The sequence below is a fragment of the Nomascus leucogenys genome, chromosome 8 (assembly GCF_006542625.1).
Source record: "Nomascus leucogenys isolate Asia chromosome 8, Asia_NLE_v1, whole genome shotgun sequence".
Lineage (NCBI taxonomy): Eukaryota > Metazoa > Chordata > Mammalia > Primates > Hylobatidae > Nomascus > Nomascus leucogenys.
In genome coordinates, this window is record NC_044388.1 from 44,999,274 (window position 1) to 45,010,635 (window position 11,362).

Below are 11,362 nucleotides of genomic sequence, written 5' to 3' on the forward strand. Positions count from 1 at the left end.
ATTTGTATATACCTTGCTTGCCTTTCAGTTTAGATTATATGCTCCATGGGGTCAAAACACAAGCATTATCTCAGTCATCTCTACATTTTGCCCAGTGATCTATTCAAATGGTGATGAATAAATAAATCATCATGAATGCTCATGTAACCCTGGGAATCCAAAGTTGTTCATTTATCTATGTTTAGCAGGATATAAACTCTGGATTTTTTCATTTATTTTTTATTTTATCTTTTTTTTTTTTTTTTGAGATGGCATCTTGCTCTGTCGCCCAGGCTGGATGGAGTGCAGTGGCGCGATCTCGGCTCACTGCAAGCTCTGCCTCCCGGGTTCACGCCATTCTCCTGCCTCAGCCTCACTAGTAGCTGGGACTACAGGTGCCTACCACCACGTCCAGCTAATTTTTTGTATTTTTAGTAGAGACGGGGTTTCACCATGTTAGCCAGGATGGTCTCGATCTCCTGACCTCTTGATCTGCCTGCCTCGGCCTCCCAAAGTGCTGGGATTACAGGCATGAGCCACCACGCCTGGCCTGGACTATTTAAATATCCAGTAGTGATGTTGGATCTGATGAATTCCTATCCTTTTTCTCTAGCTCCTTTGGCCCAGAATTTAGGCCCATGATGTCTTATAAAGGTATTTCCTGAGTACACAGCATGGCTGAACATTTACATTTCTTCTTAATTAATTAATTATTTGTCAATATGTAAAAATCAGGGAATTTTACAAAAAAATCCAGATCAATCGCTGTGGCTGAAATGGATTCGCAACTCCATTTCAGATGAGTTGACTGGAAATGAGAAGCAGCCACTCTCTTTAGCAGGTTCACGCTTTCCTGCTTGGTACAGGGCCTGGTTTCACCATCCTTGCCTCCACTCCTCAACTGCCTTCAGTCATTTAAGTTTGTGTCCCCAATTTTAGGACACAGGCATGCTTTTATAAATATTTTTCTTTTCACCACCAGACAAAACATAAGTCAAAGAAGCAGTTATTATATTAAAGTCATTTCTACAAAATTCCCGACAGTATTTTTTTTTAAAAGATCAGCTTAAATCTTTTCTTGTTGAAGTTTCATAATTGCCATGTTCTTCAAGGTCTCTGCAGAGGATCCCTAGCAGCCAATTCTTCTCTCTGAGGTTTTGCCTTGAGAAGGAAGGAAAAGGAAAGCAGAAAGAAAATTGTCACAAGGAAGAGTTAAGAAGGGACTAAAGTCTGGGAAATGGCATGGAATGACAATGGGAGATGAATGAATGAAGAATAGACAGAGTGTTTCAAAACTGGGTATTTTTGAAAGTTATCCCTTTTTTTTTTTGAAGTTCAAAATCATAATTCGTAGTTTGTACCTGAAAGAACAGTTTTTTGAAAGCCCAGGGTCAACTCTGCCTTTCTCTTAAAACTTCATCAGGAAAGACCAAGCGTACCCTTAAGGGGAAAGAAAATAGCAACAATTAGCATTTGTATGGGCTTCTTAAAGTTTATAGAGCTCTTTTACTTACCTTAACTCATTTGATCCTCACTGCAATCTAGTGAATAGGTATTATTACCTTTCTGTTATAGATAAAGATACCAAGGCTTAAAGCTCCGTCTCACTCGCTCAAGGACATTTATCCATTAAGTAGATAGAATAATCTAACCACATCCTTTGCTCCTTCCATTCTCCGCAGTAGGTTATTGGCATAAAACTATGATGAATGCATACAGTTAAGCTGCATATTGGACTAGAGCTCATTGAGATTAAGAACACTGGCCAGGAGTAGTGGCTCACTCCTGTAATCCCAGCACTTTGGGAGGCCGAGGCGGGCGGATCACAAAATCAGGAGCTCGAGACCATCCTGGCTAACACAGTGAAACCCCGTCTCTACTAAAAATACAAAAAAAATAAAAATAAAATAAAAATTAGCCGGGCGTGGTGGCGGGCGCCTGTAGTCCCAGCTAGCTACTCTGGAAGCTAAGGCAGGAGAATGGCGTGAACTCGGGAGGCGGAGCTTGCAGTGAGCCCAGATCGCGCCACTGCACACCAGCCTGGGTGACAGAGCGAGACACTGTCTCAAAAAAAAAAAAAAAAAAAAGATTAAGAACACTAACTTTTAGCTCTGAATCTCCATAAAAACACTTAGTAAATATTTAATTAATTTAACCTAGGTATTACATTTAACATAATTCTTTCTGTCACTGCAGTTACCTGTACTTAGGGAGGCTTCTATCTATTCTCAGCCCATCTTTGCTTGAAGTTAAGTTTATTTCTTCTATATTTATGCTTATTAAATAAATGATATATGAGTGGAGAACGTTGCCTTCTAGTTTTTTGTCTTGTTTCCAATGAGGGTGTGTGTGTATTGTTTGTGTGTATATATTGTGTGCATGTGCATATGTATGGGGTAGAGGGAGATTGAAGCCAAAAATTGAGCTTTATAGATATGCATGCATTTACCCTTATTAGAATTTGGCCTATAGCTTTTCTTTTCCACGATTAAAGTTTGAAACTACCCTAGCTAGCATGGTGAAACCCCATCTCTACTAAAAATATAAAAATTAGCCAGGCATGGTGGTGGGCACCTGTAATCCCAGCCTCTTGGGAGTCTGAGGCAGGAGAATTGCTTGAACCCAGGAGGTGGAGGTTGCAGTAAGCAGAGATCATGCCATTGCACTCCAGCCTTGGGGATAAGAGCGAAAATCCTTCTCAAAAAAACAAAAACAAAAATGAAAGAAATTCTGGGGTAAGATAAAGGATTGTGGGGACTCAAGTTCTTATTTGCAGAGGAAGCCTTCAGGTAGTAGGGCTTCAGGGAGAATAGGTTGTAAAATATTTCTATTAGACCTAAAGTCTGTGTTCGCATTAATCCTGGAGAGGTATAACGAGGCATCATATCCAACCCCACTTCCCATCATGACCTGAAACAGTCTTCAGGTTAAATTTTAAAAGAGCCCTGGCTTAGGAAGAAGCTCTTTCAGGTGGTTGGGGGGGGTCTTAGAATTTTATTTGTGGTTTATAGTGAGGAGAGGGCCTTGTCTCCCAACCCTCATTCAATCCATGTCTTCTATTTCTTCATATGGACAATTAATATTTTCTAGTAATTCATAAATTTATATGCACACAATGGCAATTTCTTAGATCCCATTTCTTACTAAATTGCCATTCTTAGGGCTCTTCTGTAGAAATTTTGGAGTCCGGATTTTCTGTAGTCCCCAAACGGAAGCTCAGAGACATATAACTGTGCATCTTCCTATGGCTGCCACCCGGGGCTCCTGAGAAATTATCCCTCTCATATGGCTGTGTCAAGGACCTCATTACAAAACCACACGTGGATCTAGAAGTATCCTTAGAAGTTCTGAGTTTGGCAAAATCACATTGTACCTGTGCTGCTCTTTGGGCTTAAATTCTTGTCCCTTTCCCACACCTCGTTGATAAAATTGCATAACATTTAGCAAATGTTTACCATGTGCCAAGTGTTTTGCATACGTTGTCTCTAATCCTCATAAAACCCGTGCAAAAATATAATTATCCCTGAGTTATAATGACAGAATTTAGATTCAGAAAGGATGAATAGTTAGTTCCAGAATGGGATTTGACTCCAGTTATGCTCCATTCCCAATCATGTGTTTTTCCTAATATATCATGCTATTGCAGCTTTCTGATCTTTTTCTGGCTACAATTAACATCTGTGGACCCAAAGCAATTCATCACCAATAAAAAACAGAGCAATCAGCAGATGCTTCTTCCCCGGAATTGAGGTCTATCTAGCTTGCTTGCTGACTGTCCTGCCTCAGGCCTCCCTGCCTCTCTCTGCTTTACATGAAGAGACCCAACCTATTCCTGGGCATGGTGCTTGGATCCTCTGCAAGAGCTGGAATTCTGGCATTGGCTGTCATGGGTTCATTCTTAACACACTTTTCGTAATAATCAGTATGATCAATAACCAGCAGTTAACAGGAATTTCCTAGGACACTCCATTTCACTCATGTTTTATCACATGGGTCCTCATATAAAAAATGTCAGTCTTTTTCCATGCAATTACATATTTTTGAACAGGAGTAAACCCTACAAAATTATTTCTGCTGACACTTTACTTTGTAGATGACTAAACCAAGGCTTAGCGAGGTGACATGACTTTATTCACATGCGCTGAGTAGACAGTGGAGGAGGACTAGAATGCAGGTCTCTCCACTCACCACACAGACGTCTTTCCAGAAACCACACTGAATCCAGAGGACTCCTGTGCAGCCTTCGCCCAGGTGAGTCATCTCTGCCTCTCTCCTAGTCCCAGCTGAACCAACAGCCAACATGGCCATGAGATTTTTCCCAGTTTGAGTGGAAAGCCTCATGAATGATGAATGTTGATCTAGGGCCCACTGTCCCTGATCAAACTGGAAGGTACCCTGCTGTCAGACAACCTGGTTAGCAATCCAAACAGCAGGGGGCAGTGGGTCCTGTCAGCTAGAGATAGTCATCCTGCTGGCAAGCTAAGAGCCTGGAGGCAGTTACATTGTATCTTCTCTCAGAAACAAACTTCCAAATGATCTGAAGCCAAAACTTACTGAACTGCAGAGCAAACAGTGCAGGGCTCTAGTTTAGACATTTTCCTTGTCACTGAGAATTTTGAGGTTGGTTTAAAACAAACAAACAAACAAAAACTGGGGAGCAGGAGTGACAGTAGCTGGAACTCCACTGGAAGAAAGTTGGGTGAGAGAAGAGCCCAGTGGAAGACTTGCTTTTCATCTGTGACTGGGGACTTGGGCTGTATTCAGGTGGACCTCATTTTAACTGCAGGATGCTGGAGAGTCAGGTCACCTCTTCAGGCCATAACTTTTTCAGTGACAGAACGAGGAGCTCAGGCCAAGCCATCACTAAGATCTTTTCAGCTCTTCTGAGATAAACCAGATAAATTAAAAAATTTAGCCATATAACCTAAAATATATCTGAGACATGTCTCAATCAATTTAGAGGTTTATTTTGCCAAGGTTAGGGATCAATTGGCAAGGCCAGTGACACACTCTTAGGAGGTTCTGAGCACATGTGCCCAAGGTGGTTGGGTTACAGCTTGGTTTTATACATTTTAGGGAGACAGAAGTTACAGACAAACACATCAATTAATATATTTAAGGTATATATTGGTTTGGCCCAGAAAGGTCAGACATCTAAAAGTAGGTGGGGGAAGGATGGAGGTGGGCAGGGGGCTTCCAGGTCATAGGTGGATTAGAAGATTTCCTGATTGGCAATTGGTTGAGTTAAGCTCTGCTTGAAGAATTGAATTCAGTGTAAAAAATGCTTGCATTTAGACAAGGGGGTTGTGGAAGCCAGGGTTCTTGTCATGTAGATGAAACCTCCAGGTAGCAAGTTTCAAAGAGAAGAGACAGTGAGTGACTCTTATCAGAACTTGAATGTGTCAGACTCTCTGGAAAAGACTTGGTGAAGGAAGGAGATTCTTACAGAATGCAAATTTCCCCCACAAGAGATAATTTGCAGGGCTATTTCAGAATATGTCAAAGGAATATGTTTTGGGGTAAAATACTTTGATTTTCTTCAGGGCCTACCACCTGTCATGTGATCCTAAACCAGAGTCAGGTTGGAACTCAGTGTCTTATTGCCACAGAGTCTGTTTTGTTCATTTTAAGATATCTGTTTTAATGTTAATGCTGGTAAGTTGTGTCTAAACTCCAAAAGGAAGAGGCTATAATGCTGTATTTTCACCCCCTGATTCCTGTCATGGCCTGAACTAATTTTTCAGGCTTCTTTTGGGAATCTTTTGCAAAAAGAGGGGTCCATTCAGTTGGCTGGGGAGCTTAGAATTTTATCTTTGGTTTACGACCAGTATCTTCCACCTATATGTCATTTTCACTCACACCCTGCATGTGCCCCTTCAAACCTCCAAACCCTTTGTCCATTCCTAGCCTCTCTCACCTTCCTGACAAACCTAAACAACTCATCAATATTCTCAGATGCCTTACCGTAACATCATCCTTATGTCCCAACAGCTTCGTTAATTCCTATTATCTGACCAGTTTAGTTACCTATTCCTGAGAAGCTAAGTCTCAATGGAAAAAAAAAAAAAAAAGATTTGTCTGGGCACAGTGGCTCATGCCTGTAATCCCAGCACTTTGGGAGGCCGAGGCAGGTGGATCACGAGGTCAAGAGATTGAGACCTTCCTGGCCAACATGGTGAAACCCCATCTCTACTAAAAGTACGAAAATTATCTGAGCATGGTGGCGTGCACCTGTAGTCCCAGCTGTTTGGGAGGCTGAGGCAGGAGAATTGCTTGAAGCCAGGAGGCGGAAGTTTCAGTGAGCCAAGATCACATCACTTCTGTTCAACATAGTACTGAAAGTTCTAGCCAGACTATTAAGCAGGGAAATAAAGTCATCCAAATTGGAAAGAAAGAAGTAAAATTATTTCTGTTCACTGGTGATATGATCTGATAAGTAGAAAACCCTAAAGACACCACTAAAAATTGCTAGAACTAATAAATTCAGTAAAGTAGCAGGATAAGAAGTCAGCACCCAGAAATCAGTTGCATTTTTATACACTCACAATAATCTAATGTCAGTCATGAATCTGTTTTGAAAATGTTGTTTGAAATTCTTACCCTATAACCAAGTAATGATGATGATAATTTACATAAATATACAGCCTATGATTCTAATAAAAGGGTCTGTTTAGAGACATAGATTTGGGAGTAGTTGGGGGATAGCTTGTAGTTAAGGCTTTTTGTGTCAAATTTCCTTTCCTTCCATGTAAAATGTAACATAATTTTCACCCATCCTAACTTTCTTTGTGCTAGTCTAATAAGCCTTTTTCCTTTCCAGTATCGCATATTTTCACAACCCGTATTTCCTAATGCAGCCTCTATAGCCACATTTAACTCACATCTCATCTTCAATATGTCGACCCTGTCTAAATTGGTTCTTGTGTCTGATTTTTTATTGCAGGTGTAGACATCACTATTTGCTGCTTTTCCTCAGCTAAAAAGCTCATTCATCACTGATTCTTTCATTGCTTCCACCTGTGGCATTCAACTGGTTGTCAGCTTTTGCCATATATGGCATTATAGTAATTCTTATATCTAACCTCCTCTGTTCTTCTTATGACCTCCCAAATCTTAAGCTTGAGTCTGGTGCCTTAGACCACTCAGCCATCCTGACACTTGACCTCTTGAATGTTTTTCAGAGTTATATAGCTAACAGTTGACTCCACCAGTCTCCCCATCCACCCTAAATTGCAATTCTGCCAGCCTGTGTTCCATTCCAGACACATGTCACTTTCCAGGTTTTTAAAATTCCCTAGCCTCACATATGTTTAAATTCCACTGGTATTTCAAGAATTATCTCCAGTATTACCACTTCTGGGGTAGCTTCCTTGACTCCAACTCAAATTTAATTTCCGCTATCCACTAATTTTATAACACTCTGTTTATCTATGTTTGTGTTTGGCATAGCCTGACTTTATATCCTGGTATGCATACCTATGTGTTTCCTTCTCTCTTTGGTTTAAGATCTTTAAGGATATAAACCGTTCTTACTCATCATTGTCTCTTCAAGAACCAACAAGGTAGCTGGCAACTAGGTATCCATTAAATACTGATCCAATTTAAGTTATATATGTGATACATCTTGGTTGTGTCCCCACCCAGATCTCATCTCGAATTGTAGTTTCCATAATCCCCACATGTCGTGGAAGAAACCAGGTGGAGATAATTGAATCATGGGGGTGGTTTCCCCCATCCTCTTTTCATGATAGTGAGTTAGTTCTCACAAGATCAGATGGTTTTATAGGGGCTTCCCCCTTCACTAGGCACTCATTCTTCTCCTTCCTGCTGCCCTGTGAAGAAGTATGTGTTTGCTTCCCCTTCTGCCATGATTCTAAGTTTCCTGAGGCCTCCCCAACCCGGCAGAAATGTGAGTCAATTAAACCTCTTTCCATTATAAATTATCCAGTCTCAGTCACGTCCTTACAGTAGCATGAGATTAGACTAACATGATATGTAATTTGGGCTTTTGTAATAGATAATTCCCTAAATAATGTGACATTTCCAATTCCTTACTAAATTGTTCTTTCTCATAGTTAAGTAAGGTTTATTCAGCTGGCTCCATGCTTGGAAAGAAAACACAAATCCTAGCCAGAAGCCCCTTTAGTGTCTAGAATAGCTAGATTGACGTACTATTCCACCATCTATGAGAAAAGTGGGCTGTCTCTTTTACTTTGAAGAGGTGTCTTATCGAAAACATTTCCGAGGGATTACCCATCAACTTCAGAACCTTTGATTATTTCCTCTGTGAGCTGATTCCAAATTATCCCCCCACAATTTTCTTGTAGCCTTTTCACCTGATAGTCACTAGGTATTCTACAATCACCCTCACTATGAGAAGAATAAGTGCTGAAAGTAAGACAGAGGTCACACTCCCAGAAGTGAGGACTTATTCAAGCAATAGGCATTGATTAAGTGCTCATTGTATATAGAGTAGAATACTAAATGCTGTGGAGGATCACAGAAGAAATAAAAGATGAAGGCTCTGTCTTCATTTATTTTACAAAATGAATTTGTAGGGCAGACAAAGACAACATAGATTAAAAACTTGAGAATGTCAGTGTATTAGTAAATTATGAAATGTACTTGTAAGTAATGCAAAGGATGGTATTTGAAAGCATGACCCCATCTCAAGGTGATTTGTTCTTTTTTCTTATGTCTTATGCTATGCCCATTTGTCTGCCTGTCCCAGTGGTTCTCCCTTTTACCAACATTAAGTTTATTTTAGATTCTTCCAGAAGACTTCTTTGGCTATTCCAGCCAACAATTATTCTCCACTTTTCAACACTATAGCATTTATTGTCGATTACTCTCAGTTGGCTGTCATCACATAATTCCTTATTATCTTATCCATATGCCAGTAAAAATCGTCACTGTATACTGAGGTCCTATTGTGAGGGCAACTATGCGTTAAGCAAGGCACATGGATTATTTCATGTAAATGCCGCAAGACCCTATGAGGTATAATTGTTTTGACTTACTTTACAAATGGAGAAACAAAACTATTTAATGTACCCCAAACTTCATAGATTTAAATTCCAGTCAGTCTAAATCCTAAAAACATACCCTAAATGTATTTCTCTGGAATAGTTCTTAGCATTTTTTGGTGGGTGGTTGTAAGGGGAGCATGTCACTCATCCCACTGAAAATTTAATAAGTTTAATTGCCATTTCTCTCAACATATGATTGCATCTTTTGGGTATAAGAAACCCGGAATAAACTCAACTAAAATCAGATGAAAATAAGTAATAAAGATGAAGACAGAAATAAATGAAATAGAAAACAGATACAATAGAGTATGTAAACAAAGACAAAAGTTGGGTTTTCAAAATTTGAAAAACAAACACACGTACACACACAAAAAAAACCCTGGATAAATTGATTAAGAAAACAAGTAAATAAAGCACAAATTAAGAATGTTTGAAATATAAAGGAGGATGAAATTATAAAAATTTAGAAGAAACATCAGAAATTTAAAAGGGAAGTAAACATATTGTAAATAATAATTTAAGTAAATGATTTTGAACATAAATAAAATGCACACATCCATAGGAAAAACATCTAGGCCCAGCATCATGGTTCATACCTGTAATTCCAGCCCTTTGGAAAGCTGAGGTGGGAGGCTTGCTTGAGTCCAGGAGTTCAAGACCAGCCTGGGCAATATAGGGAGACCCCATGTCTACAAATAATTTAAAAAAATTAGCCACATGTGGTAATTCCTGTAGTCTCAGCTACATGGGAGGCTGAGGTGGGAGGATTGCTTGAACCTGGGAGGTCAAGGCTGCAGTGAGCTGTGATTGTGTCACTGCATACAAGGCTAAGTGACACAGCAAGACCCTGTCTCAAAAAAAAAAATAAAAATCTAATAAAAATTGACTCAAGAAGGAATAATGATTCTATAATCACTACATATATTGAACCCTGAATTTAAAAAATTTCCACCAAGAAAACATCACAGTATCTAACCAGTGTGGTCAAATGCCATCTTTAAGGAATATATTCCAATCCTATAAAATTCTTTCAGAGGAAAGGACGTAATCCTCCCAAACTTATTTTATGACCCTATTACTGTCATAATGTAAACCAGAGAAGGATAGTCCAAAGGAGAGAAAGTGAGAGGCCAATTTCACTCAAGAATACAGGTTCAAATGTCCTAAACAAAACACTAGCAAAGCTGATCCAGCAATGTTTAAAGAAATGCATCGGCGGGGCGCGGTGGCACGCTTGTAATCCAGCACTTGGAGGCGAGGGGCGAATCACGAGGTCAGGAGATCGAGACCACGGTGAAACCCGTCTACTAAATACAAAAATAGCCGGGGGGTGGGGGCGCTGTAGTCCAGCTACTCGGAGAGGCTGAGGCAGGAGATGGCGTGACCCAGGAGGCGGAGCTTGCAGTGAGCCGAGATTGCGCACTGCACTCCAGCCTGGGCGACAGAGCAAGACTCCGTCTCAAAAAAAAAAACAAAAGCAAAACAAATAAAGAAATGCATCAAGACCAAGTTGGTCATGATGTCAATTGATTTGACATTAGAAAATCTATCTATATAAATTCTTACATTAATATATTAAAAAAGAAGAACAGTGTAACTCAATTGAAGCCAAAAAATTAAATGTCATAGCCATTCATGATTTAAAAAAATCACTAAATCCAGATTAGAAAGAAACTTCCTTAATCTGATAAAGTTCCAATTAAAAAACACTACAACAAAGATCATATTTAATTTTGTAATGATCAAAACATTTCCTTTTAAAAAAAGAATAAAATACAAGAATGTCTAGTCGCACTTCTGTTCCACATGATATCTCATCACCCACATGAAAACCCAGTTCTCTGGGCTCTCACGGACCTACCCATTCTCATTCTTGGGTCCTTTCAATCTTTCTGTACGCTCCTTCCCAATTTTTCCCTAAGCAATATCCTAAATAATCCACTGGCATCAGTTCTAACTTAGTGTATCTGCTAGGTAGGTCAGGAAGGACCGCTGGACTCACCAGAAGATGATTTCTTCATCCCTAAGTGCCAACCCTCTAGACTTGTTTGGAAGTCTCCCAACATGGCGTGTGGTTTCAGTCACCACTCTGTACCTCTGCCTGTGCCGTCTCCTTCACCTCCTGCCTTCTCTCCTCCCTTCGGCATCATGAATCTGCCACACCCTTCTAAAATGCAATTGGGAAGGTGATCTCCTGAGTGACTGCGTCAATGACCGTGGGGGCAGTTCCCAAAGGCAGGGAGGAGCAAGCTCTCTGGTGACTCTTTCTTTTTTTTTTTTTTTTTTGAGACAGAGTCTTGCCCTGTTGCCCAGGCTGAAGTGCAGTGGTGTGATCTCAGCTCACTGAAACCTCC

The 11,362-nt window shown here is 40.1% G+C and overlaps 1 long non-coding RNA gene across 1 annotated transcript; it reads right to left on the reverse strand.

Annotated features, from left to right (window-relative positions):
- Positions 1 to 658: 658 nt before the first annotated feature.
- Positions 659 to 11,096, reverse strand: LOC101178177. Its single transcript, XR_001116158.2, has 3 exons — positions 11,011 to 11,096; positions 1,341 to 1,419; positions 659 to 1,140 (listed from the first exon to the last, which is right to left on the reverse strand). It is a non-coding gene; the product is annotated as an uncharacterized LOC101178177 (long non-coding RNA).
- Between the last annotated feature and the right edge of the window lie 266 nt (positions 11,097 to 11,362).